The 25,328-nt window shown below is 53.4% G+C and overlaps 2 pseudogenes; both read right to left on the bottom strand.

Moving 5' to 3' along the window:
- Positions 1-4,628: 4,628 nt before the first annotated feature.
- LOC130863149 (ankyrin repeat and LEM domain-containing protein 1-like) lies at positions 4,629-7,891 on the bottom strand (annotated as a pseudogene).
- A 1,599-nt stretch (positions 7,892-9,490) lies between these two features.
- LOC130862879 (BRISC and BRCA1-A complex member 1-like) lies at positions 9,491-18,915 on the bottom strand (annotated as a pseudogene).
- Positions 18,916-25,328: the final 6,413 nt, after the last annotated feature.

Raw genomic sequence — 25,328 nt, 5'->3', positions numbered from 1 at the left:
GACTTCCTATGAGAAGCCTTACACTTTCTGAGGAGTGGATGGGGTGGGGTACAGGGGAAGGTGGAGGGAGCAGGAGGAGGGGAGGGAGTGGGAACTGGAATTGGTATGTAAGATGAGAAAACATACTTTTTTTAAAAAAATTAAAGAAAAATGTCTCTGTGGTCATTGTGTCTCTTCACAGCAATAAACCCCTGAGACAGCCATCGAGCTCAGCAACTTTTATTTTTAAATGTATTATGTGTACATGATTGCAGTTGCTTGTGAAGGTCAGAAGAGAGTGTCAGGTCCCCTGGAGCTGGAGTTACAGATGTCTGTGAGCCACCATGAGGGTGCTGAGGACCAAAGCCAGGTCCTCTGCAAGAGCAGCCAGTGGTCTTAACCTCAGAGCCACCCCTAAGCCCTCAGAACAGAATTCTTTCCTGTTTGGTTTTTCAAGACAGGGTTTCACTCTGTAGCCCTGGTTGGTCCTCAAACTCAGAGATCTCTCTACTTCTGATCCCCAAGGGCTGGGACTGAAGGTGTGCACTACCACCTCTTAGCTCAACAGAGCAGACTTAAGCTAAGCACCTCCCTGCGCCGTCCTTGGGAGAAGGCGCAGCACTCGCTGTCTATCACCTGAGTTGCACTAGCAGCAAGCAATTTCTTTTTTCTAAAAAATAAAATCCAGGGGATTGGAGAGATGGCTCAGAGGTTAAGAGCATTGCCTCCTCTTCCAAAGGTCCTGAGTTCAATTCCCAGCAACCACATGGTGGCTCACAACCATCTGTAATGGGGTCTGGTGCCCTCTTCTGGCCTGCAGGCATACACACAGATAGAATATTGTATACATAATAAATAAATAAGTAAATATTTAAAATAAAATACAATCCAAAAATAAGAGCTTCCACAATAGGCAGGGGCCTGAACTGTGTAAAAGTGAAGAGAACTAGCCAAGGATCAGCTAGCCTGCAGCATGGACCGTGCATCTTCTCTGTCCACGGTGGCAGCAAGGTGTAACCAGGCTGGAACCTCCAACAGCAGCATCACAGCCTTCCCCTCAGCGTGCTTCTCCCCAGCAGCAGGTAAGCCAAGATACTTCCTCTCTGCTTGTCCCCAAGGATGACAGGCCTGGAGATGCAGTGGAACGTTCTAGAGTAACTTCTGTTCCACACACGCTCATTTCCACCCACCTGGGGTGCTCACCACCTGTCCAGCAGAAAGGATCAAAGTTTACCCACCCCTGGAGAGGGAGATGTAGAATGCGAACACATGCGTGTGCATACACACACTCTAAGGTGAGAGCTGAGGCTGTCAGACAACACACACACACACACAAGCACACACACACACTCTGAAATGAGAGTTGGGGCTGTCAGACAACACACACACAAAAACACACAAACACTCTGAAATGAGAGTTGGGGCTGTCAGACAACACACACACAAGCACACACACACACTCTGAAGTGAGAGCTGGGGCTGTCAGATAGAACACAAGCATACACACACACATACACTGAAGTGAGAGCTGGAGCTGTCAGAACACACACACACAAGCATACAGACACACATGCACACACACTCTCTGAAATGAGAGTTGGTTGTCAGATAGAACACATACACACACACAAGCACACACACACACACACATGCTGAAGTGAGAGCTGGGGCTGTCAGATAGAACACATACACACACACACATACACTGAATTGAGAGCTGGGGCTGTCAGATAGAACACATACACACACTCACACACACATACACTGAAGTGAGAGCTGGGGCTGTCAGATAGAACACACACACACACTCACACACACACTAAAGTGAGAGCTGGGGCTGTCAGACACTGCTGCAGGGCACATCCTCAGTCCTGAGGTTGCAGCTGCCACTGCCCCCATCCAGGAAGACAAACAGGGCACTGCAGCAGCTGCACCCCAGATCCTGGCACCCCAGGCCAATCAGCCACCACTCAAAGTGTGCTCCTTCTGCCGGGCATCTAAACTCCTGGCCAGGGTAGCTCTGACCTCACAGGAAGCTCCAGACACAAAAGGACAAGGTCCCCTGGGGACTGTCCCCAAATGCAGGTGAAACAATGAGGCAGGCAGGAGAGGGAGACAGCACCGCAGGCTGCATGAGACAGCAACATGACAGGCTGGGCCCGCACTCCCGGCATGGAGACAGTGCAGCAGCTGTGCTCTGTGAGCAACCTGAAGGTGACTGTAAACACACTGCATATTGACTGGCTTTGAACTCCTGACATCCTGGCAGGATTCTACAATCCTGCTCTGCTAGCTCAAGGTATCCAAAACATTTTTGTTTTTTGTTTTAGTTTTTTGTTTTTCGAGACAGGGTTTCTCTGTGGTTTTGGAGCCTGTCCTGGAACTAGCTCTTGTAGACCAGGCTGGTCTCGAACTCACAGAGATCCGCCTGCCTCTGCCTCCCGAGTGCTGGGATTAAAGGCGTGCGCCACCACCGCCTGGCCCCAAAACATTTTCTAAGGAAGGCAATGAGCAGAAATGTCCAGACCCTTGTCTAAGGACACTAAACCACAAAGTCAGTGTTATATTATACTGAGACCGAGTTCCACGTGCAACTCAGGCTGGCCAGGCACACACCTATCACAATATTCCTCTTTCCTTCCCTCTTCCCCCGCCCCATCCCCTCCACCTCCAAAGCCTCCTGCAGGCTAGGCCAGCACCCAGACATCTCAGGCCCTTGTGGCTCTAAACCCTTGCTACCGACTGATTCTCCTTTTGCCAGCTCCACGGTGACATTAAGAATTTGTGCTGGGGCTGGGCAGTAGTGGCGCACGCCTTTAATCCCAGCACTCAGGAAGCAGAGGCAGGCGGATCTAGAAGAGCTAGTTCCAGGACAGGAACCAGAAGGCTACAGAGAAACCCTGTCTCGAAAATCAAAAAAAAAAAAAAAAAAAAAAAAAAAGAATTTGTGCTGGGGCTGGGGAGATGACTCAGCGGTTAAGAGCATTGAGGTGCTCTTCCAGAGGATCAGGGTTCAATTCCCAGCACCCACATGGCAGTTCATAACAATAACTCCAGTTCCAGGGACTCTGACACCCTCATATGACATACATGAAGATAAAAACACAGTGCACATGAAATAAAAATAATCGAAAAGAATTTGTGCTGGAGCCAGGCAGTGGCGCACGCCTTTAATAACAGCACTCCAGAGGCAGAGGCAGGCGGATCTCTGTGAGTTTGAGGCCAGTCTGGTCTACAGAGCGGGTTCCAGAACAGCCAGGACAACACAGGGAAATCCTGTCTCAAAAAAAGCAAAAGAAAAACAAACAAAAAAAGTATTTGAGCTAGGAACCTGGTTTCTTGGCCACAACCAGCCATCAGGTAGCATCTGAGTGAAATAGAAGTCCACCATTTCGAAGCAGCAGCCAGCTGCATGGAGAATCTGGGGGCGTGGCACCGGGAGGCATGGCCCTCAGATGCCTCAATCTATGTCCAAGTGAAGGGGGCGGCCGCAGTTCCACAGCTTCCAGGTGAGTATGGTTCCTAGGCTACAAGCCTTGCTGTGGCTTGCTTTAAGTGGGTGTGACTTATGGTGGGCGTGGTCTCTGCCTGGGCAGGGCTGTCAGCTGGGCAATCTGGAGGACTGATCTTCCTCAGTGGCGCTTCCAGGTGGTGTGACCCAAGACAGGTGGGCAACCTTCTGGTGGAAGAGGGCAGAGTTTCCCTTGTATCCTGAAAGGGGGGACGCCCAGCACCCTACAACACACACGCGACGTCCCACAGCAGAGATGCAACCGCAAGCGGTCCACAGAGCCAAGGTTGAGAAGTCCTACCTCAGGCATACTGTAGGCGCTTAATGGGTGTTAACCGAGTGAATGAATACCTGGTGAGGTTCCAGCAGGGTGGCGGGCCATCCGGGAGATCCATCTGGGTGGGGCTGAAGGGTAGACGGCAGGAGGGCCTTCCCCATGTGCCTGCAGATCCTGCTGTGGGCTTTCCTGAAGCTCTTGGAGGAAGGCAGCCACTTGGTGATGGAGAAGGGTGAGGACCGGAGAGGAAGGCCACAACCTCAGGCTGCCTGGATGCTTAGAGGGCAAGGGGCTAGACACAGCACAGGACTGCGGAGGGGTAAGGCATTCCTAGGAACACTATAGGTGTACTCGCGCGCTGTGCGCGCGCGCGCGCACACACACACACACACGCACATGCACACACACTCCGCTCCCAGTCAGTCTGAGCTCTGCAGCCTTGCTTGACCCTCGATGCTCTCCCAAGAGCATATTTGGGCCCTGGAGTGTGGACACCCACAGGGGAAGAATTGTTGCCACTAAACACACTCAGAGGCCTCTAACCGAATACAAATGTATGCCAGTTTCCAGTCTCCAGGCTGATCTCCAACTAGCAATCCTCCTGCCCCATCCTCCCGAGGTTGTGGTGGTAGGCCACCACTAACACGTCTGGCCTGAAAGGAGAACGTTCTAGAGGCCCTTCTGCCCCTCGGCTGGTTTGCCCCGCACACACAATGGGAGCTCACCACCTATCCAGGAGCACCTAGACGCAGCATCACTCACACACTTCAGCACACATACACACACCAAGCCTCTAAAGCCAGAGCTGGGGACCCAGCTGGGGACCCCATGGCTCATGCTTCACGATCATGTCCTCAGCACTCAGCCTCGGGCCTGGATGTCCTGCGGCCTCAGCTCTCCTTCCCCCTCAGCCAGGAAAACTAGCAGAGCGCGGTGCAGCAGATACACCCCCAAGCGCCGCCGCTTCGTGGGTGGCCAGTAGGCAGCCTCTCCATAGTAGTGGCCCTGTTTCTGGTTGGTCAGTGTCTGGATACCTGGACAGATCAGAGGCAAAGTCATGGCGTGGCCTCCACCCACCCCTCCTCCACAACAAGCGACACAGACTATATTTCGACAGGCGTGTTTTAGGTATGCAGGTGGCGCTCAGTAACTACCCACCATGGGAATGAACATGAACAGTGAGGGAATTCAGAGCTCACTTTCCCTGAGACCTCAGCCCTAAAAGCCCGACCCTTACCTAGGGCGTCCAACAGGCAGGCCTCCCGCGTGTACGCCTCCATGGCCACCGTGTGCTGGAAGCAGTGTAGGGAAAGGACACCGCGGCCGCTGGCCCAGATGTCTAAGATCCTGCGTACCTTGGGACAGGCCTGAGGGGTGGAATCAGGAGTCGGGTCCTAAGCCTTCTGCCCTCCGACTGTCTGAAGGCTGGCAGGCCTGACCACTCCTGCCCCTTGTCCTCACATTTTTCCCTGGGCGTTCATGGTAGCCGAGGGCTTCCCAGAGGTGGGCATCCGGCCGGGCACGGGTCCCGTTGCCCACGTAGAAGATGGCTCCCACGAAACATTGCAGACACTCGGCCAGTGTGAGGGAGGAGGCTCGGGCAGGCAGTCCCTGCGTCTGCCTGGGAACAGAGTGGTGCAGACGGTGAAGGAGCCAGCTGCCAACCCTGACGCTGCCAACCCCGATGACCCACACGATGGAGGAGAAAAATCAGTTCCCAGAAGTTACCTTTAGACCTCCACATGTGCACATACAGACACACGCACAGAAAATAAAACGTTTAAAAAAGTGTGGTGGGGGAGGAAGGACGTCTCAGAGAGAGAAGATGACCGCTGTCCCCAGAGCCGTGGGCCCTTTTGAACCCACATCCAGGGGCCCCTATTTTATAAGCCATGAAATGGGTACTCACAGCCGGAACTGACTCAATTAACAGAGAAGGCTAGTCCCTTCCCTAGGGACACACAGCAAATCAAAAATAAATAAATCCCCACCAACTTGTGTGTGTGTGTGTGTGTGTGTGTGTGTGTACAGAATCTCCCTGGAACAACCCAGGCCTCGTGCTCACAGTCGTGTACCCCCCCCCCTCACGGAGGCAGAAGCCACCAGCAAGGAACAATCCAACCCTTCCCCACCTCTGTCAGGGCGGACCCTGTGGAGCCAAGATCCCTCTAATCCCAAGCCCCAGCTTTACAGTCAACATCATACCTGGGGTCAAGAAGAAGATATGTAAAGCTGGACTTGGTGACGCCTCCCCGCCACCTCTTCCTGGGATCCGGCCCTTGAAAGTGCTGAGCCAGGGCGGCCTCATCCGCCTGGCAGTCGGGAACGTGGCCTGTTCTCAGCACCTCCGCCAGTTCTGGGCTGTGCCCTGGAACAGCTGGGAAGGGGAAACCGAGCCAGAGCTGAGAAGGACCGCCAGTGAGGACGGTGGGGCTAACAGGCAGGTCTCGGGATTCCACACCGCCACGGGACTCCCAGCTCACCCGGGCTAGCCTGGGCTTCCTGCAGCCGCCGCAAGTAGTGTCCACGGGTGAAAGGGGTGACCGGGCCAGGACTGTGGCCCAGTGCCCGCAAGGCCTGGAGCAGCTGCAGGTCGGACATGGGGGGCACTGAGCCGTGTGGATGCAAGGCCCCCGAGTCCCCGTCACCTGGCAGGGATGGGACATTGGTGGCCCCTGTGGTCAACGTCAGGGCCTGCAGCTGGCAGCTCAGTACCCCATTCCCAGCTGCCTCAGCCCCACCAGACTGCCACAGGCTGGCTGCGGGTCCCAGTGTCCCCGCAGGGCGCTGGGGCTGCAGAGAGTCCTCCGATGCAGTGACAAAGGGGGCATCGCTGCTGCAGTCCTCACTCCTAGTGGCCTCTGGACTCCCGGGCTCCACCGCCACCTCACGAGCAGCTGCCAGCTCAGCTCTGCGCATGAGCTGCTCTGAGACCGGTGCCAAACACGGAGGTATAAAGATGCCAGGAGACCTCACAAAGACACGTCCTCGACCCATGGTGGATTCAAGGCCAGCCAGGGCTACAGGTAACTTCTCTAAAATATAGACAGATGACAACTAAGCAGACAGATAAATATATAAACAGATGATATAGACAAGATAGATGACAGATAAAAGTTAGGTGATAAGATGATTGAGAGACGATGGATAGTGATTGACAGATAGCAAATGGGCAGATGGAACTGACCCCAGAAGTGAGGCAGCGCGGTGACAGGTTCCTTGCACCCCCTGAGCCCTGCTCACCAGCTGGCTCCAGGGTATCCGGGTGGGCGTGTCCAGCTCCTGCAGCAGGCGTGCGCAGTCACGGTGTCCCTGCTGCAGAGCCCAGTCCAGTGGCCTCAGCCCGTCCTGCACAGGCACGGTCAGCTCAGCAGGGGGCGCCCACGGCCCGCCCTCCTCCACCCCCCACCCCGCCCCGAGCGAGCTGCTTGTGATCCTGACCTGGTCTCGCAGCGTCGGGTCGCCCCCTTGGCTCAGCAGCAGCTCCAGGGCGCCACGACAGCCCCACACGGCAGCCACGTGCACGGGTGTCAGCGCCTCAGTGGACCTGGGACCCCGGGAGAGAGGAGGAGTTTCCTTTTCCAGGCCTTGAACTCTTTGCTCCCTCTGCCTCAGCCCCCTGTGCCCACTACCAATGGGGGTGAGGGGAAAGTTGATACTCTAACTCACGATCATCCTCCTGCCTCACCCTCCAGAGTGCCAGAATGACCAAGTCACGACCTCGGGAGCAGACACCTCCTAGACCAGACGCCTGGGACCCGGGAGCCTGATGCCCAGCGCCGCCGGGTCCCCAAGTCACACCCACCGCACCACGGTGACCGGGACGGCGCCTCACCGAGCATTGGGGTCAGCGCCCTGGCGCAGCAGGATCCGGAGGCAATGCAGGGCGCGCGGACGGCGAGCTCGGGCCGCCAGGTGCACCGCCGCCACGCCATCCAACAGCACAAGGCTGGGGTCCGCCCCGAGGTGCAGCAGCTCCTCCACAGCCCTGGGGGGACGGTGACAGCGGACATCAGCCCTTTGGCCGCCCGGGGAGCAGAAGGCAAGGGAGGACCAGCGTCCCGCGCTCACCGCGGATCTTCCTCGCGCAGTGCCACCAACAGTTGCCGGGCAGCATTGGCCATGTCCCAGAGGTGTCACAGCCCTCGGATTCAAATTCGCGCGGCGACCTCTGCGCATGCGCAGCCCCGCCCCCGGCTCCCCAGCCCTGCCTCTGGGAAAGACCTGGTTGGACCCGGGTCGCCCCAAGCTGCTGATGGAGACAAGGTGTGTCCTGGACCATCAAACCTCAGGGACTGGAGAGCGGGCGGTGCGCTCAGCTGGGGTCCCATTCCGAGATTTGGAAAGCTGAGCCAGGAAGATTACCGCGAATTCCAGGGGAGCTTGGGATAAAGAGCAGAACCTCTCTTTGCCTTTAACAAAACAAACTACTGGGTATCCTAGACTTAGCCCAAGCTGTCCAGGAACTCAGGGCCATCCTTCTGCCTCAGTCTGCAAGTGCTGGGATCTGCCTCCTGAGGAACAGCGTCGTGCACTTTCAATCCAGCGGAGCTGGCTGTCACCGTCGCTTTGTGAGGAAGGTCTTCGCCAGGGCCTGGAGACAGCTCAGCGGATAAGGGTGCTTGCTGCCAAGCTTCAGGACCTGAGTTTGATCCCAACCACAGGACGCAGACATTGGAAAGAGAACAGACTAACATACACATGTGTGCCTTGGCTGTGAGCCTGCACAAGCGTACGTGCGCGCGCACACAAATTAATTAAATAAAGTTTTCTAAAGAGCTGCATTTTCCTTATTTGCAAATGGAAGACAGGACTCAACACTAAGTGGCAAATAAATGAAGAGGCCAGAAAACATTTAATCAAGCTGACCTACTTTTTAAAATTAAGTGTGTGGGTGTTTTGCCTGCATGCCTGTCTGTGTACCATGTGTGCCTGGTGTCCATGGAGACCAGAAGCGGCATCGGATCGCCCGGAACGTAAGCTGTGAGCCCAAACGTGGAAATCGAACCCAGGTTCTCTGCACGCACAACCAGTCCTCTGAACGGATGAATCATCACCAGGTCCGGTCTATTTCTCTTCATAATCCTTTTGAATCAAGGCTTCTCGATGTGGCCCCTGCTGACCTAAAACTGGCCATCCTCCCGCCTCTGTCTCCCACATCAAAGTGAGCCCGACTCCCACCCACTGCCATTTTGGTTTCTATCAACTGAGAAGGTGGAGTGGATGAACCTCTGTGGCCTGACCTGGGAAGGCAGGAGGGACTCCAGGTTTGCCTTCCTCTTCTGGGGCGCCCACCAAATGTCCCCATCCTAGACCCCTGGGTGGTGATCGCTCATGGTGAGGCCACACAGGTCCAAACAGTACTGCAGAAGAGTTGGGGTGGTGGGGTAATAGATGTCACCCCAACCCGCTTCCCACTTGGAGCTGGGACCCTTGGGTGTCCAGGAGGACCTTCCTGTGGGGGCCACGCCGGTCTTGCGTGCAAAAGATCACCCCTGTCTCTGGAGGAAAGGACGTCTGGGGTGGGTTCTGTACGGTGAAGAGGAGGTTGCAAAGTGCAGTTAACACCAGTCAGAGGGAGAGAACAGCCCAAGTCACAATGGCATCAGGACACCGAGATGGATCCGGCCGAGCCAGAAGCCATGCCAGACTGTTCAGTTCAGCTCCTGTTTTCTGTTTCGGTGAACCTAAAATGACCAGAAGGCAGGCTCAGAAGCCTCAGATTTTTATTCTGGTGACAAACTGGTCCCAGGAAGAATTTACAGCAGACACAGTAGGAGTGGGTGTGGGTGCACCGGGCTCCTGAACGGTGCAGAAATGCCACGGGTCACACGGTGGCTTCGCCCTCACCAGCCTCCTCATCCTCCAGCAGGCTATAGCTCGCATGGGTCTGGCAAGGCGTCTGAAGTGGATGGGCCAGCAGCTTGGCCATGCAATTGTGTAGCTCGAGGGCTGGTCCAGCCAGTGCCACCTCATACTTGTAGCTGGTGCCCTTGGTGTCCAAGCTGCCCATGAAGGAGAATACATCCTGTGGGGGCCAAGGAGAGGCTGTTCAGGGTTGGCATTAGCCCGCAGAGGCCCTCCCTGCCCCTGGAGGCCGTCCTAGAAGAAGGGGCATCTAGAGTGGTTCCTGAGGGGTGAAGAGGAGTTGGTCAGGCCAGAAACTACTAAGGCAGTCAGCAAACATTGGCTGGCACCCACCAAGCAGCCAGGACCTGGGCACCCTAGAAGCCCAAAGGGCTGGCGAGAGGGGTCTGGGTGAGTAAAGTATCTGCCAGGTAAGTGCTCCCCTTCCCCCCCACACACAGTTAGGTGGACAGCTGAACGCAGCAGGACATGACCTGCATCCCAGTGCTCTCCCTTGCAAGGTGGCTGCCTTGGCAACAAGAGACTCTGATCCAAACCAGAGGGGAAGGCGTGGGAGTGCCCACAGCAGCACCTGCCACCCGCATTTCCTAGTCCCTCAAACAAGGCCTCACTCTGTAGTCCAGAGTTTTCTCTGAGATAAACATTCTACCCTGCAGGGAAGCTCCTTAGGCAGGAAGGCAAACAACTCCAAACAGCTTCAGGAAGTCCCTGAAACTGAGCAGATTCACTAGGCCCCTCCCTGCTGGGGTAAGGAGCTCCTCAGCGGCCTGGAGAGATTAGACCAGAGTTATGTGGACGGGACACTCTCCAGCCTGCAGGCTGTGCAGTGTGCTCCAGGCTCCCAGTCTGTGAGTTGTCAGTCCTGCTGTGTGGGCTTTGGTGATGTAGCTGTCATTTCTGCTCCTGTAGGTGACCCCTCACCCTATTCCTGTAAGCAACCCCAGTAAGTTCACTGGTTCATCAAGCTGGACGTCGTGGTGTCCATTGTACTTTGGTGTGCTGTGGGCTCCTCTCAGGGGTGAGTGCTGTGTCTGTCCAGGAAACGTCTTGTCACACAACATCCCTATCATGTCACAACCCCTGCCTCAGCCTTTCAGGTGCCTCACGCACAGGTGTGCATGGGTGTGTGGGTACATGTGTGAGAATGTGCAGGCATATAGAGGTCGGGATATAACCCCTGGGAGTCAGTGCTCCCACCATGCTGGTCCCAGGACTGAGTGCGAGTCCTCATGCTTGCCTGCAGGCGCCTTACCTACCCCACCTTGCAGTCTGTAAACTGAAACTCACAGGTATTAGAAACCGCTCACAGGGCAAGTCCGAGCATAAGAACGGTAAGGCCTGGAGAAGTTGGGAGGGGAGGGCTCTGCGGGCAGACAGTGCAGTAGGGTAGAGTCGGGAGGAGGTGCAAGGAATGGTGTGGCTGGCTGCTAAGGCCACAGCCTCCCAAGTCAGTCACCACCAACTCAAAGTGGAATGTAGGGAGCAGCTGTTAAATGACCGCCGGGGCAGGTCCAAGTCAGACTCCACTGTGATGTCTCTCTCACCTTCCACCTCCTCTTGTCTTCCTTCTCCTCGGTGCCATTGTGGATGCAGACGATGTCGAAGAAGAAATAGGGACACTGGAGCATCTTCTGCAGTGAATGAGACCAGGATGGGGTGCACGCCAGCCTGTGGTCCCGGGAGGTCCCCTTTGGTGTCTAACCACTGCCCTCCCTTCCCTCCAGGCTTACCTTCATGGGCTCAGTCATGGAGAACTGGGGCTGGCAGGGAGGGCGGCTGTAGACCAGGATGGTGCGCACGACGTAGGGGGGCGGGATGGTTTGCACATTCTCTGTGACTGGCAGCTCAGTCTTCTGCTGGCTACAGAGGTAGAAGGGGGACAGCTGGGTCCTCAGCCGCCTACAAGCCGTGGCCGGAACCCCACCTATCACAGCTGAATCCCACAGCCACGATCCTAGCAGTCCTGCATGTTAAAGCCAGGGCCAGAGAGACAGCGCCGGGGCTAGAGGCACCTGCAGTCAGGGCCACGCGAGGAAGCAGAGAAGGATTCTCACAAGTTCCCCCGACCCACACAGCTACCGTGGAACATGTGCTTGCACACAAAATAAATACATAATGAAACCCGTATGACTTCTTTAAAAGCCTTAATAAATTCAAGCCCCACCGCTGGACACAGGATCTTGTCCCAGGCTGCCCCTCACCCCCCACATACACACACACACACACACACACACACACACACACACACACACACACACTGGGCAGCCTCAACTCTGTCTGCACCTGGCTGGGGAAGGAACCAAGGCATCCCCACTCTGGGTGACCACTCACATGAGACTGAAGAGACCTTCTAGATCTGAAGAAACGCTAAGGACAAGGTGCCAGCTCGGAGGCAGGGGCCTTTTCTGGCCTGGATCCTGGAAGATGACGGGAACCTCTGGGGCCAGGCAGTGTGACCCCTGGGGTAGCTGTGTGACCCCTGGAGTAGGCAGTGTGACCCCTGGGGTAGGCAGTGTGACCCCTGGGGTAGGCAGTGTGACCCCTGGGGTAGGCAGTGTGACCCCTACGTAGGCTGTGTGACCCCTGGGGTAGCTGTGTGACCCCTGGAGTAGGCAGTGTGACCCCTGGGGTAGGCAGTGTGACCCATGGGGTAGCTGTGTCACCCCTGGAGTAGCTGTGTGACCCCTGGGGTAGCTGTGTGACCCCTGGAGTAGCTGTGTGACCCCTGGGGTAGCTGTGTGACCCCTGGAGTAGGCAGTGTGACCCCTGGGGTAGCTGTGTGACCCCTACGGAGGCTGTGTGACCCCTGGGGTAGGCAGTGTGACCCCTGGGGTAGGCGTATATTCCCACCAGCACAGCACCTCTCTAAGCCCACTGCCTCTCACTCATCATAAAGTGGGTGGTAGCCTTAACCCCCTGCAGACCCTCCAGGGCTCCCCTCTCCTGCCACATCTACTGCATCCTCAATTCTGGGGGAGCCACCAGGTGAATGACAGGGTTGTGACTTTCTAGGTAACTGAATGCCAGCCCTGCTGCAGTGGATGTCCCCTGGAGTCAGGCTCGCTGACACCCACCCCTCCACCACTCTGGGCGGCCTGGGTTTTCGGTGGCTGTGGGTCTGGATCACTGTGGATTAACAGCCAGCTTTCTGTCAATGCTTTTTTTGAGGGAAGGGGTTCATTTTGTGGTTTTGAAACAGAGTCTAGATATTTGTTGGTAAGGCTGGCCTCTAACTAGGAATCCTCCTGCCTCAGCTTCTGAGTGCTAGGTTGACTCTCCTGCACCCCAACACCTGGCTGCATGTTGGGTCTTGTATGTAACTTCTATAATATCATACATGGAATATTCATTCTATTTGTGATTTCACTGAGCAAAACCCCTGAGCTTTGCTGGGGCTGGGATTCAGGTGCAGTGCCTGCAGCTCAGTGGGTGAAGTGCCTGTAGCAGCTCAGCAGTCATGTAGCTGAGGGTTCCTCTCCAGCACACTGTCATCCAAGCGCTCAGGAGGTGGAAGCAGGCGAATCAGGAGCTGAAGGCCATCCTTAGCTACACGGTGAATTCAATGCTAAGCTGGGCTACATGAGAAAGTCTCAAAAATATATTGATGAATTTGATGTGAGGTGGTGGCACACACCTTTAAGCCCAGCATTCAAGAGGCAGACACAGGTGGATCTCTTGAGTTTGAGGTCAACCTGATCTACAGAGTGAGTTCCAGGACAGCTGGGACTACATAATGAGACCCTGTCTTAATAAACAAATATGTAAAAAATAAAGAATTAGGGGCATGGTTCTGAATCATTGTCGTTCTACTCTCAGGATGCTGAGGCAGGAGATCACGGATTCAGCCTGGGCTACAGAGCAAGGTCCTGTGTCCAAGCCCAGAAACTATAGAAAAGTACTGACTTCAGAGTCTGGAAAGCTTTGGGTTCTGGTGCTCAACCTAGGCTGTGGGTTGGGGGAGCCCACAATACCACTGAGTCCCGACGGCGGCGGCAGCGCTATCTGGGGCCGGGGACTATGACAAGGATACTGAACATGGAGCAGGATGCTGTCTCCAGGTCGTACAGGCAGCTGCAGAGCTCGCGGGGGTCAGAGGTCAGTCCAGACAGCTGCGGGGAAGGCAGAGCCTCAGCACTGGGGCTCCCGGACCTGAGGTCTCCCAGAGTCCTGGTCAGCCCGAGCCTCACCCAAGTGGGGTCGTCATTCACCACGACCAGTGCAAACTCGTGGCTCTTGTCAATCTTGTGCTTCGTGCGCACGAACATCTCCACCATCTTCTGAGACACGTTCAGGGCGTTTGTCCTGGAGCTGGGAGAGGCGGGGTGACAGCGGCAGGGTTAGTCTTGGTTGTCAACTCGACTGCATCTGGAATTAACTAAAACCCAAGGGGCTGGGCATGGCTGGGAGGAATTCTGTCCTTTTTTCTCTTTTTTCTTTTCTTGGTTTTTCAGGACAGGGTTCCTCTGTGTAACAGCCCTGGCTGTCCTGGAACTCACTATGTAGACCAGGCTGGCCTCGATATCTCAGAAATTCACCTGCTTCTGCCTCCCAGGTGCTGGGATTGTAGGCGTGCACCAACGCTGCCCGGCTGAGGCACTCTTTTCTTAATTAAATCATTGAAGTGGGAAGGCCCGCTTCTAATACAGATCTCCCACTTCTCATACACAGCTTCCCAAGTGGGAAGGGCCACCTTCAACCTGCGCCACGCCCTCTGATGCTGGCAGCCTGTGTAAATGACAGGGACGAAGGAACACTTGGCTTTGCCTGCTTGCTCTGGCTCTCACTAGCAAGTCCATTCCTTCACTGTCATTAGGGCCTGCTTCTTCAGGACTGCAGCATATACCGGAGACCAGCTGAGACACCCAGCCTCATGCACTGAACAACTTTTCCCTTAGCAGACTGCCATTGTTGGAGTAGGTGGGCCACAGCCTGAGTCACTCTAATAATCGCCTTTATAAATGTATTTATCTATATATATAATTGCGTGTGTATACACATTCATTCATCAGCTTTGTTCTTCTAGAGCACCCAGACTAATATACCAAGTTAGCCTCTAACTCACCATAGAGTGCAGGCTAGCCTCAAACTCACCATAGAGTGCAGGCTAGCCTCAAGTCTGCTGTGGAACCCAAACTGGCACCCAAATTACTGACTGCCCAAACCTCCTGATTCCTCCATCTCCACCTCCCAGTGCTGAGATGGCAGGGGTGTGCCACCAGCTCCTGTGGTCTTGTTCTTATCCCATACAGAGCCCTGAGGCCTCTCCAGATGTGACACCTACTACACCTGCCAGGGGCACACAGAACTCACCTGACAGTGGCCTGCCCCATCAACCTGAGCCCCCACCACACACACACGCCAGGATCACTAGGCTCCTAAGAGTGTCACACATATGGACAGAAGCCTAGAAGGCCACAAGCCCTGAATCTGTGTCACGGACACCTAGATCCTACTGGGTAACAAGGTCCCTATGCATTCTGAGCTGCCCATATTCAAGCCCAGTGCCACGTACCCATGAAAGGACTCCAGCTTTGGCACAGACATCTCCTCTGAAAGATCCAAACAGATGATCTGAAACACAAACAGAAGACAGAGTATAGGATGAAACCAGACAGAGCTAAAACAGCTAGGGTGGGACCCAGACATAGTGCTCAAGAGAGGCTGGGGGCGTGGCTCAGGGTGGAGCCCCTGCCTAGAATCCCCAGTGAGGGGATGGGGGCGTGGCTCAGGGTGGAGCCCCTGCCTAGAATCTCCCAATGAGGGGGTGGGGGCGTGGCTCAGGGGTGGAGCCCCTGCCTGGAGTCCCCTAGTGAAGGGCTGTGGGCGTGGCTCAGGGGTGGAGCCCCCGCCTACAATCTCCCAGTGAGGGGCTGGGGGTGTGGCTCAGGGATGGAGCTCCTGCTTAGGACCCCCCAGGGAGGGGCTGGGGACACATGTGGAGGTCCAGGTGCCACACATAAAAATATGTTTAGATCACCAAGTGTGTGGTGCTCCTGGAACCCACAGGAAAATGAGGCAGCAATTTAGAGACTCTCACAAGGCAGGAGTGGCCTGTCTGAGGACCCCATCCCTTCATCTCCGACCAAGACATACCACCTTCTCTGGACAGTTGACCCGTGGTGTTCGAATCTGGACCTCAGGTGCTGGTGCTGGTACCTGCCAGGGCTTGGGCCCGGCTCCTGGGACACTGGCTGCTCCATCATCTGCACTGGCCGCCTCACCCTCGCCCTCGCTGCGGCTGCCCAGGTTGGTCTGGGCTCCCAAAGCCCGGTCCTCGGCCCCCTCAGGGTTGGAGCTATATGAGGCCTGGGCTCGGGTGTCGGCTCCTCCCCTTACTCCTCCTCCTCTTCTTCCTCCTCCTCAGTGGGGCTGTTGGCCTCAGCCACCTCCATGGCTCCCGGGTGCTTGGATGGAGAGGGGATAGCGGAAGCCAGGGTCCTGCGTTAAGAGTTTTTGAAAGCAACTGGTTACTAAAGCCAGAAGCTGAGCTATGAGCCCCTTGCTGCGTGGGAATCTCATTGCAGAACGGCTCCCTCATGAGTGAGGCCAAGACAGATTCAATGCAATGCCCATCAAAATCCCAGCAAAATTCTTCACAGACCTCGAAAGAACAGTACTCAACTTCATATGGAAAAGCAAAAATCCCAGGATAGCCAAAACAATCTTGTACAATAAAAGAACTTCTGGAGGCATCACAATACCTGGCTTCAAACTCTACTACAGAGCTACAGTACTGAAAACTGCCTGGTATTGGCATAAAAACAGACAGGAGGATCAATGGAACCAAATAGAAGACCCGGATATCAATCCACACATCTTCGAACACCTGATTTTTGACAAGGAAGCAAAAACATATCAAATGGAAAAAAAGAAAGCATATTTAACAAGTGGTACTGGCATAACTGAATATCAACATGTAGAAGAATGAAAATAGATCCATATCTATCACCATGCACAAAACTCCAGTCTAAATGGATCAAAGACCTCAACATAAAGCCAGCCACATGAACCTTGTAGAAGAGAAAGTGGGAAGTACACTCGAATGCACTGGCACAGGAGACCACTTCCTAAATAGGATCCCAGCAGCACAGACACGGAGAGAAACAATTAATAAATGGGACCTCCTGAAACTGAAAAGCTTCTGTAAAGCAAAGGACACGGCCAATAAGACAAAACGACAGCCTACAGAATGGGAAAAGATCTTCACTAACCCCACATCAGACAGAGGTCTGTTCTCCAAAATATACAAAGAACTCAAGAAATTGGACACCAAAAGAACACATAATCCATTAAAAAAAAATGGAGTAAAGACCTAAACAGAGAACTCTCAACAGAGGAATCTAAAATGGCTGAAAGACACTTAAGGAAATGTTCAACATCCTTAGTCATCAGAGAAATGCAAATCAAAACAACTCTGAGATTCCATCTCACACCTGTAAGAATTCACAAGATCCAAAACACAGATGACAGCTCATGCTGGAGAGGTTGTGGGGAAAAGGGAACACTTCTGCATTGCTGGTGGGAATGCAAGCTGGTACAGGCTCTTTGGATGTCAGTGAGGTGATTTCTTTTTTTTTTTGTTTTTTGGTTTTTCGAGACAGGGTTTCTCTGTGGGTTTGGAGCCTGTCCTGGAATTAGCTCTGTAGACCAGGCTGGTCTCGAACTCACAGAGATCTGCCTGCCTCTGCCTCCCAAGTGCTGGTATTAAAGGCGTGTGCCACCATCGCCCGGCTAGTGGGGTGATTTCTCAGAAAATTAGGAAACAACCTCCCCCAAGACCCAGTAATACCACTTTTGGGTATATATCCAAAGGATGCTCAATTATGCCACAAGGACATGTGCTCAACTATGTTCATAGCAGCTTTGTTTGTCACACCCAGAACCTGGAAAGAACCTAAATGTCCCTTGATCGAAGAATGGATAAGGCAAATGTGGTACATTTACACAATGGAGTACTACACAGCAGAAAAAATAACGACAGCTTGAATTTTGCAGGAAAATGGATGGAGCTAGAAAACATAATTTTGAGTGAGGCAACCCAGACACAGAAAGACAACTATCACATGTAGTCATTCATAGGTGGTTTTTAAATATAAAGCAAAGAAAGCCATCCTACAAACCACAATCCCAGAGAACTTAGACAACAATGAGGACGCTAAGAGAGACTTACATAGATCTAATCTAAATGGGAAGTAGAAAGTATAAAAAGACAAGATCTCCTGAGTAAATTGGGAGCATGGGGACCTTGGGGGAGGGTTGATAGAGGGAGGGGAGAGACAGGGAGGAAAGCAGAGAAAAATGTAGAGCTCGATAAATAAAAGAGTGAGGCCAGGAACCACCCACAGGAGAAGTAAATAACAGCTTTTTCATTTGCCTTCTTTTTTGTTTGTGACACAGTTTCGTGTAGCCCAGGCTGGCCGCTAACTCATACATAACATACATGGCTTAGAGTGACCTGGTAACCTTGGCCCTCGGCATCCACCTTCTGCATGTTGAGATTGCAGCACCTGCTGTATGTGGTGCCCAGGGCCTCATGCGTGCTGGGTAAGCACTCCACCCAGAGCCACAGCACTCCATCAAATGAACTGTGCCCCAATCTTAGCTTTACACCTCTTGTAACAGGGCAAACACTGTCTCTGCCCTTCACTGGGCCAATAAACACAGCTGCCTGGTCACCGGCAATACTCAGAGATGGGTATTTGACCCAGTAAGGCCTTCAGTGGCTCCCACACTTGAGAGTTCCAAGAGACAGAAAAGGAAAAGAGACCTAATGGGTTTGCCAAGCTGAGAACATACAGTTGAAGGCTTTTCATGCCCCCTTTTCCACCTGGGGCGGCGCCTGCGCGAAGAGACGCCTGGCTGACCGCCTAAGCCACTTTTGGGCGCCTGGATCCAGCTGTGCCTGAAGCCTTTCCTGAGCGCCCCACTTGCCTTGCTGGCTTTGGCGAGCTTGTGTCTGGGTTTCTGTCGCCCGAGGCTACAGTGCGTGAGTGACTGGATCGTGCACGAGAGCTTGGCGCGGACTTGGGTGGTCAGGTCTGTGGGAGGCAGACGCCCATCCAAGTCGCCTACCGCGGAATAGATGCACGTTTCTTGCGATGTCTCCGACTCGGGACTCCACAGACCCCAGCTCCTCAAGCAGAACGAACCTAGAGCTGCAGCAAGCCGGATCGAAGTTTGATCACAGCGACAGAAAGCTCGCGCGCGGTCACACAGCCAGGTTCCACTCTGCAGCCTAGGTACCGCAGCCAGTCAGTCACAGGGTTCTAGATAGCCGGCATCTTCCTGACCGGAAGTTTGTGCGGAGTTGCGGTGACGTCTTCTGGGAAATGTAGTTCCAGGAACCTCAGGACCTGGATGCTGATAGGCTGAGGCGATCCCGGAGATATAAATTAGAGTATAACCGGCAGGAGTGGGACTGAGATAGGGTACTATTGGGAATGGGTGTGGTCCAGAGTTGACTTAAGCAAGATTGGGGGGAGCTTGTAGTTCTGGATTCAGCAGACAACAGTTGTCAAAGATGCTGCTGTGATAGGGCAGGAAACTGACCTGGGTGGGGCTGATTGATGATTGACAGGATAGGGTTTGGCTTGGGTTTGCTAAAGGCTCTCTCAACTATTTATTTCTGCTTGTTTGTTTGTTTATTTATCTATATCTATCCACCTATTTATTGATCGATTTTTTTTTTTTTTTTTTTTTTTTTTTTGAGGCAGGGCTTCTCTGTCTTAGCTGTTCTGTAACTCTCTTTGTAGACCAGGCTGATCTTGAACTCCCAAGTGCTTTCTGGCCCCTAAGTGCTGGTAGTAAAGGCGAGTGCCACCACTGCCCGGCTTATTTTTGTTCTTATTTTACATATCTTGACACTCATCCAATACTATCGCGATGGGGGCTGATAGTGCACACCTGTCATTCCAACACCCCAGAGGTCAGAAGATGAAGATCGGGTGCTCAAGTTATCGCTCACTATACGAGACTCTTCTAAAAACCAAAATGGAAAGAAAAAGTAAAAAGAAAAGCCAACAGACACACTGTGGACAGGCTCAATGTCCCACCGGAGCCTTCTGATGCAGACAAATAGGGCTCTGTGGGAAGAGCGGACCTTCTTGTTGAAGAGAAACATTGTAGCGTGGTGAACAGAGGCAGGCACCCCAAACCCGAACACCTGACTCTATCCCGGGGACCTGCATGGTGGAAGGAGAAGAGCATGCAGCTTACCCACCAAAAACACAAATGAAAAAAAGCAAAGGAATGAAAGACATAATTTTATTTCAATGCTGAAGCCTACTCCTACAGGGTTTTTGTTTTAGAAACAAATAAAAATAATAACAAGCCGGGCGGTGGTGGCACACGCCTTTAATCCCAGCACTCGGGAGGCAGAGGCAGGCGGATCTCCGTGAGTTCGAGACCAGCCTGGTCTACAAGAGCTAGTTCCAGGACAGCCTACAAAACCACAGAGAAACCCTATCTCAAAAAACCAAAAATAAAATAAAATAAATAATAATAATAATAAAAAAAGATATTACAGTGGAGTAAGCCCCGCTGAACATGGGAACACAGAAAACCTGAGGAAATGGAGGGACCAAAGGTTTGGAATTCGGGGGTAGCTGTTATCTTGGAGTGGGACAAGAGTCCCCTACCCCACCCTGTCCCCATTCTGTAGGAAGCTGACATCCTGGAGAAGGAAACAAGACAATAACTGTCCATGTGACCAGGGCAGGAGCCTTCCTGTTTCTCAGCCCGTACCAGACCAGCCTTGGCCAGTGCAGCCTCATAGCCAGGGTGACCTGAGATGCGCCCAGGGGCTCAGGCCTTTCCCAGGGTGCCCTGGAGCAGAGCGGAGGGTGGACACACACACACACACACACACACACGAGAGGGAGTTTGGTGCTAGGAGAGTCCTGGGAAGGAAACAGATTCTTGGGATCCCTATCCCATGCCTCCATAGGGGAGAGGGGGCACAGATAAGAGCGATGCCTTCAGGCAGCTGAGAGAAAAGGATTGTCAGGTAGAGAAGAGGGCGAGAGGTTGGGGCAAATGGACAAGAGTGGGTGCCATCAGGTAAGGCAGTCAAATATTCAAATGTGTTCAATCGATGCAGTTGACCCAAAACTCCTACGGGGGGGAAACCAAGGATCCAGGCCGACAAAGGGAATCTGAGAGCAGGCCGTGATCAGGGGTGGAAGAAGCCATGAGTGCCCGGGCCACAGGGCCCCGAAGTCGCCGAGGGAGGCATCCTCCACCCGTAAGTGTGCTCCTCTTCCTGCTGTACCCAATTCCATGGATCCCGGAGCCCAGGAGTGAGCCTGCTTCACTGAGAACCTACAGTGGTGGCGAGCAGTCATTCTTAGGGGGAGTTGGACCTGACAGCAGAGAGCCTGCAGAATGGGGTGTCATTTATAGGGAGAGCTGGACCCAGTGGCTGAGAGCCTGCGGGATGGGGTGTCATTCTCAGGAGGAGCTGGACCTGATGGCTGAGACCCTTCAGGATGGGGTGTCATTTGCAGGGGGAACTGGACCCAGTGGCTGAGAGCCTGCAGGATGGGGTGTCATTTGCAGGGGGAGCTGGACCCAGTGGCTGAGAGTTCAGAGGAGGCAGAGACCACCAGTGGGAGATTCGAGGCCAAACTCGAGCTGCTTCCGGAACTCCTTAGTCCTGACCTGCAGAGACTCGGGAGCCGGTAGCATGAATTTAGTGCTTCTATTCCAGCAGGTGCCCCTCACAGAGCTGCCGCCCCCCACACATCTGCCTTAGCTTCCTCTTGCCTCCTCTCCTCCATCCTCTCCCTTCCCTTCCCTTTCCTCCTCAGCCACGCAGCTCACTGCCTGCTCACCCTTCCCAGGGACTCTGAGATCTAGCCCCAAAGCCCCTGCTGAGCCTCAGGTAGTTGGGGTCCCGGTTGTCTTCACAGGCCTGAGGATGATTATTGTGTGGGATCCCATGGGGCCCTAGCCTTGAAGCCAGAAGAAGGATGCAAGGCTGAGGTGGAAAGCCCCCTGAGCCCGCAGGCAGCCACCCCGGATACTGGCCCTGCTGAGACGTCAGTAGCCAGCTTGTTCCAGACCCTGCAGAGCAGGCTGAGCTCCCTTAAGGCCACCGTGGCCACCTGGCGCCACTACTCCCTAAGCCTAGCAAGGCCAGCAGAAGGAGAAGACAGTGGCCAGGGGACACCTGGGTCCTTTGGTGGTCAGGAAGAAGCCGGGTCTGGACAGCAGGAGGCAGCTCGCCTCATAGAGAGGAACGCCTGGCTGCGGCTGGCCCTGGGCAGCCGGGAGGAGGAGTTGGTTTGCGCTCAAGCTTCCCTGAAGGATGCCCGGGCAGAGAAGGAGACTCTGCAGAGACAGGTGAGCATCTGACTGGGGACAGGCAGATCCTGCCTTTCGAACACATTTGTTCAGTCAACAAACCGATGTGGAGCGATGAAAACCATGCCAGAGAAGGGACCAAGGAAGACAGCAAAGTAAAAGAGGGGTCTTGAGGCCCAGACTGAAGGTCAGAAGGAAGCCAGGCAGGGTGCACCCCATGATCTCAGCGCTCTAGAAGCTGAGGAGAGACAATCTCAAGTGAAAGACTGCTCAGCCACAACCAAGGTCAAATTCTCCGATGTAGATTGAGTTGAAGGCCAGCCTGCTTGTTTGTTTAAGGTTCTGAGTACCTTGGCGATAGAGGCCTTGCCTGAGGAGTAAGAGGCCCTGGGTACTGCACACACACACACACACACACCACCGAATAATCCTGTTTTAGGGTTTCTATTTGTGATAAAACACCACAACTAAAAGCAACTGGGGAGGAAGAGGTTTGTTGTTGTTGTTCTCATCTTAAAACTCTGAGGGAAGCCGGAGTGGGAGCTCAAGGCAGGGAGCTGGAGGCAGGAGCTGATGCAGAGGCCATGGAGGGTGCTGCTTCCTGGCCTGCTCAGCCTGCTTTCTTATAGAATCCAGGACCACCAGCCCAGGTATGGCCCCACCCACAGTGAGCTAGGCTCTCCCACCTTAGTCATCAAGGAAATGTCCGCAGGTCTATCTGAGGGAAACATTTTCTCAACTTTTAGTTTCCTCTTCCCAAATGACTGTAGCTGATGTCACAGTGACAGAACCAGCAGATCCTGAGGTCACTGTGGCTGGGATAGAGTCGGGGAGATGGCGGCAAGTGGGGGACCACCACAGTATTCAGGATGTGGCTGTGGAGCAGGATTTACCGCTGTGCTTTGTGTGTGGTGGGACCACAGAGGGTTCTGCATCCCGAGGGGAACTGGACCTGCTGCAGGTGCTCCCTTGCGCCATCTGCTGACTGTGGGAGGAACAGTCTGGTGGTAGACCACGCCCCTGATGGTGGGGGTGGGGTGACAGCAGAGAAGTGGTGAAGGGGACCTGAAAGGGGCAGATGATGGGAAATGTCAAACCCATCTATAGTGGAACAAGCCTGCAATGCTAAGAACTTCAGAGGCTGAGACAGGAGAATCACAATTTAACAGTAGCTTGGACAAGATAAGCAAACATTGTCTCAAAAGAGAAGGAAAACAGACTGGAGGGGCGCAAAGCCCTGCCTAGACTCCTCCGCTCTTAGTTTGCTGAGACTCCTCTCACCAACACAGAAATGAAATTCTCCTTCCAGAGTGTGGTGGTGCACACTTGAAATTCCAGCTGCACGCAGGGTGCACGCCTTTAATCCCAGCAATGGGGAGGCAGAGGCAGGTGGATCTCTGTGAGTTCGAGGCCAGCCTGGCCTTCAAGAAGTAGTTCCAGGATAGGCTCCAAAGCTACAGAGAAACCCTGTCTCGAAAAAACAAAGAAGCAAAAAAAAAAAAGAAAGAAAAAGAAAGAAAGAAAGAAAGAAAGAAAGAAAAAAGAAAAGAAGGAGAGAGAGAGAGAGAGAGAGAGAGAGAGAGAGAGAGAGAGAGAGAGAGAGAGAGAGAAATTCCAGCTACATGGGAGACTGAGGGAGAAGGGTGGCTTGAGTTGGGGAGATCCAGACAACACAGAGAAACACTGAGTCTCTTAAAAATTTAGAAAGGAAAAAAGAGCAGTGGCTGCTTTTCCAGAGGATATACATAAAATAATAAAAATAAATAAATCCTAAAAAAAGTGGAGCTGTCCCTCCCTCCCCCACCCCCTGCTAGTAGCTGCAGTCCCCAGGTTGGGGGGGGGGTACGTGTTGAGTGGCAGTTGGGGACCTGTCTCACGTCATATGGACAGGGCTTGGCTGGGTTCCTGCTGCTGACAGAACTGTCTGTAGGTGAAGCCACAGTCTGATCCTCCATCATTGGCAGGTGAAGGAACTGGAGGATTCCCTGATGCAGCTGGAGGCTTCCCTGCCCACCACCCTCCTCAGAGCAGGGTGTACAAACAGCAGCAACTCCAGCAGTTCTGGGGCAGAAGGGCAGCCCTGGGCACCTCAGGTGAGTCTGAAGTCTTTGAAGTCTTCAGAGTCTAGGTGGTAATGTCCTCTGCTTTTCCAGTGTCGGGTAAGCTTCAATGTGCGCTTTATGGCTTCCCTAGTGGTGTGTGACAAAACTTTTCCTGGGGAGATACTGTACACATCAACTCATCCCAGGTAGGGAGCCATGACACACGAGAGTACAGACACCACCAAAGTCCAACTTGGTCCTCCAATGAGTTTACATATAGGATCATGAGTGAAAGGTTACATACATGAGCAGAAATGACTCAAAGACAGCTGCATCACCAAAGCCCACACCAGCATGGCTGACAGCTCACAAAGCTGAGAGCCTGGAGCACAATTCACAGCCTGAAGGCAGCTCAGCACATTGGAGAGTGTCCCATCCAAGTGACTCTGGTCTAAACCTTTTCTGGCATCTGGTCTGATCTCTAGTCATCATTGCAACTATAATCAGCTGGTCTCAGAAGAACTTTTCTTACCCCGACAGGGAGGATCCTAGTGAATCTGCTTAGTTTCAGGGACTTCCTGAAGCTGTTTGGAGTTGTTTACTTCCCTGCTTAAGGAGTTTAGAATGTTTCTATCTCAGAGAAAACTGTTAATACAACACATAGTATCTGAAAAATCCTAAACAGGGCCTGGAGAGATGACTCATTGTTTAGGGGTTCTAGTTGCTTTCACAGAGAACCAGGTCCAGTGCCCAGCACCCACATCTCACAAAGATCTGTAACTCTAGTTCCAGGGAATCTGATACCCTCTTCAGAGCTCCACAGGCACATGGTAGACAGACAGACTTGCAGACAAACATCCATACACTTAAAATTAAAGTAAAAAAGAAGCCTAAATCACTAATTTTCTGCTTAGGGGCCTGAGACAAAAGGATCATGACCAATAACTGTAGAGAGACCCTGTCTCCAGATAAAACAATAAGCATTGGTGAGATAACTCAGCTGGAAAGAGTACCTGCTGCCAAGTCTGATGAGCTGGATTCAATTCCTGGAACCTCCTGAGTAGAAACAGAGAACTGGTTTCCACAGTTGTCCTTGGACATGTGTGCACTCACATACACGTAAGACACAAACCAAAGCTGAAGTTGTGTCTTAGTGATGCAGCAGGTATATAGCATCTTCCAAGGCCCTGGTTCTACTCCCGAGCCCTGCCAAAACAGAGGATGATGAGTAAATCAAGTCATGTCCTCCTGGCAGGACTCCCCCTTGGCTCACCCTCTTCTCCAACGCTTCCGGAGTGACTCCAGCACCCACATCTTTGGGTACCTTTCCACACAGCCTTCAGCCCCT

Source organism: Chionomys nivalis, chromosome 20, assembly GCF_950005125.1.
Source record: "Chionomys nivalis chromosome 20, mChiNiv1.1, whole genome shotgun sequence".
Lineage (NCBI taxonomy): Eukaryota > Metazoa > Chordata > Mammalia > Rodentia > Cricetidae > Chionomys > Chionomys nivalis.
The sequence above is the reverse complement of the archived record's forward strand: the minus strand, read 5'-3'. Positions and strand labels throughout refer to the sequence as shown.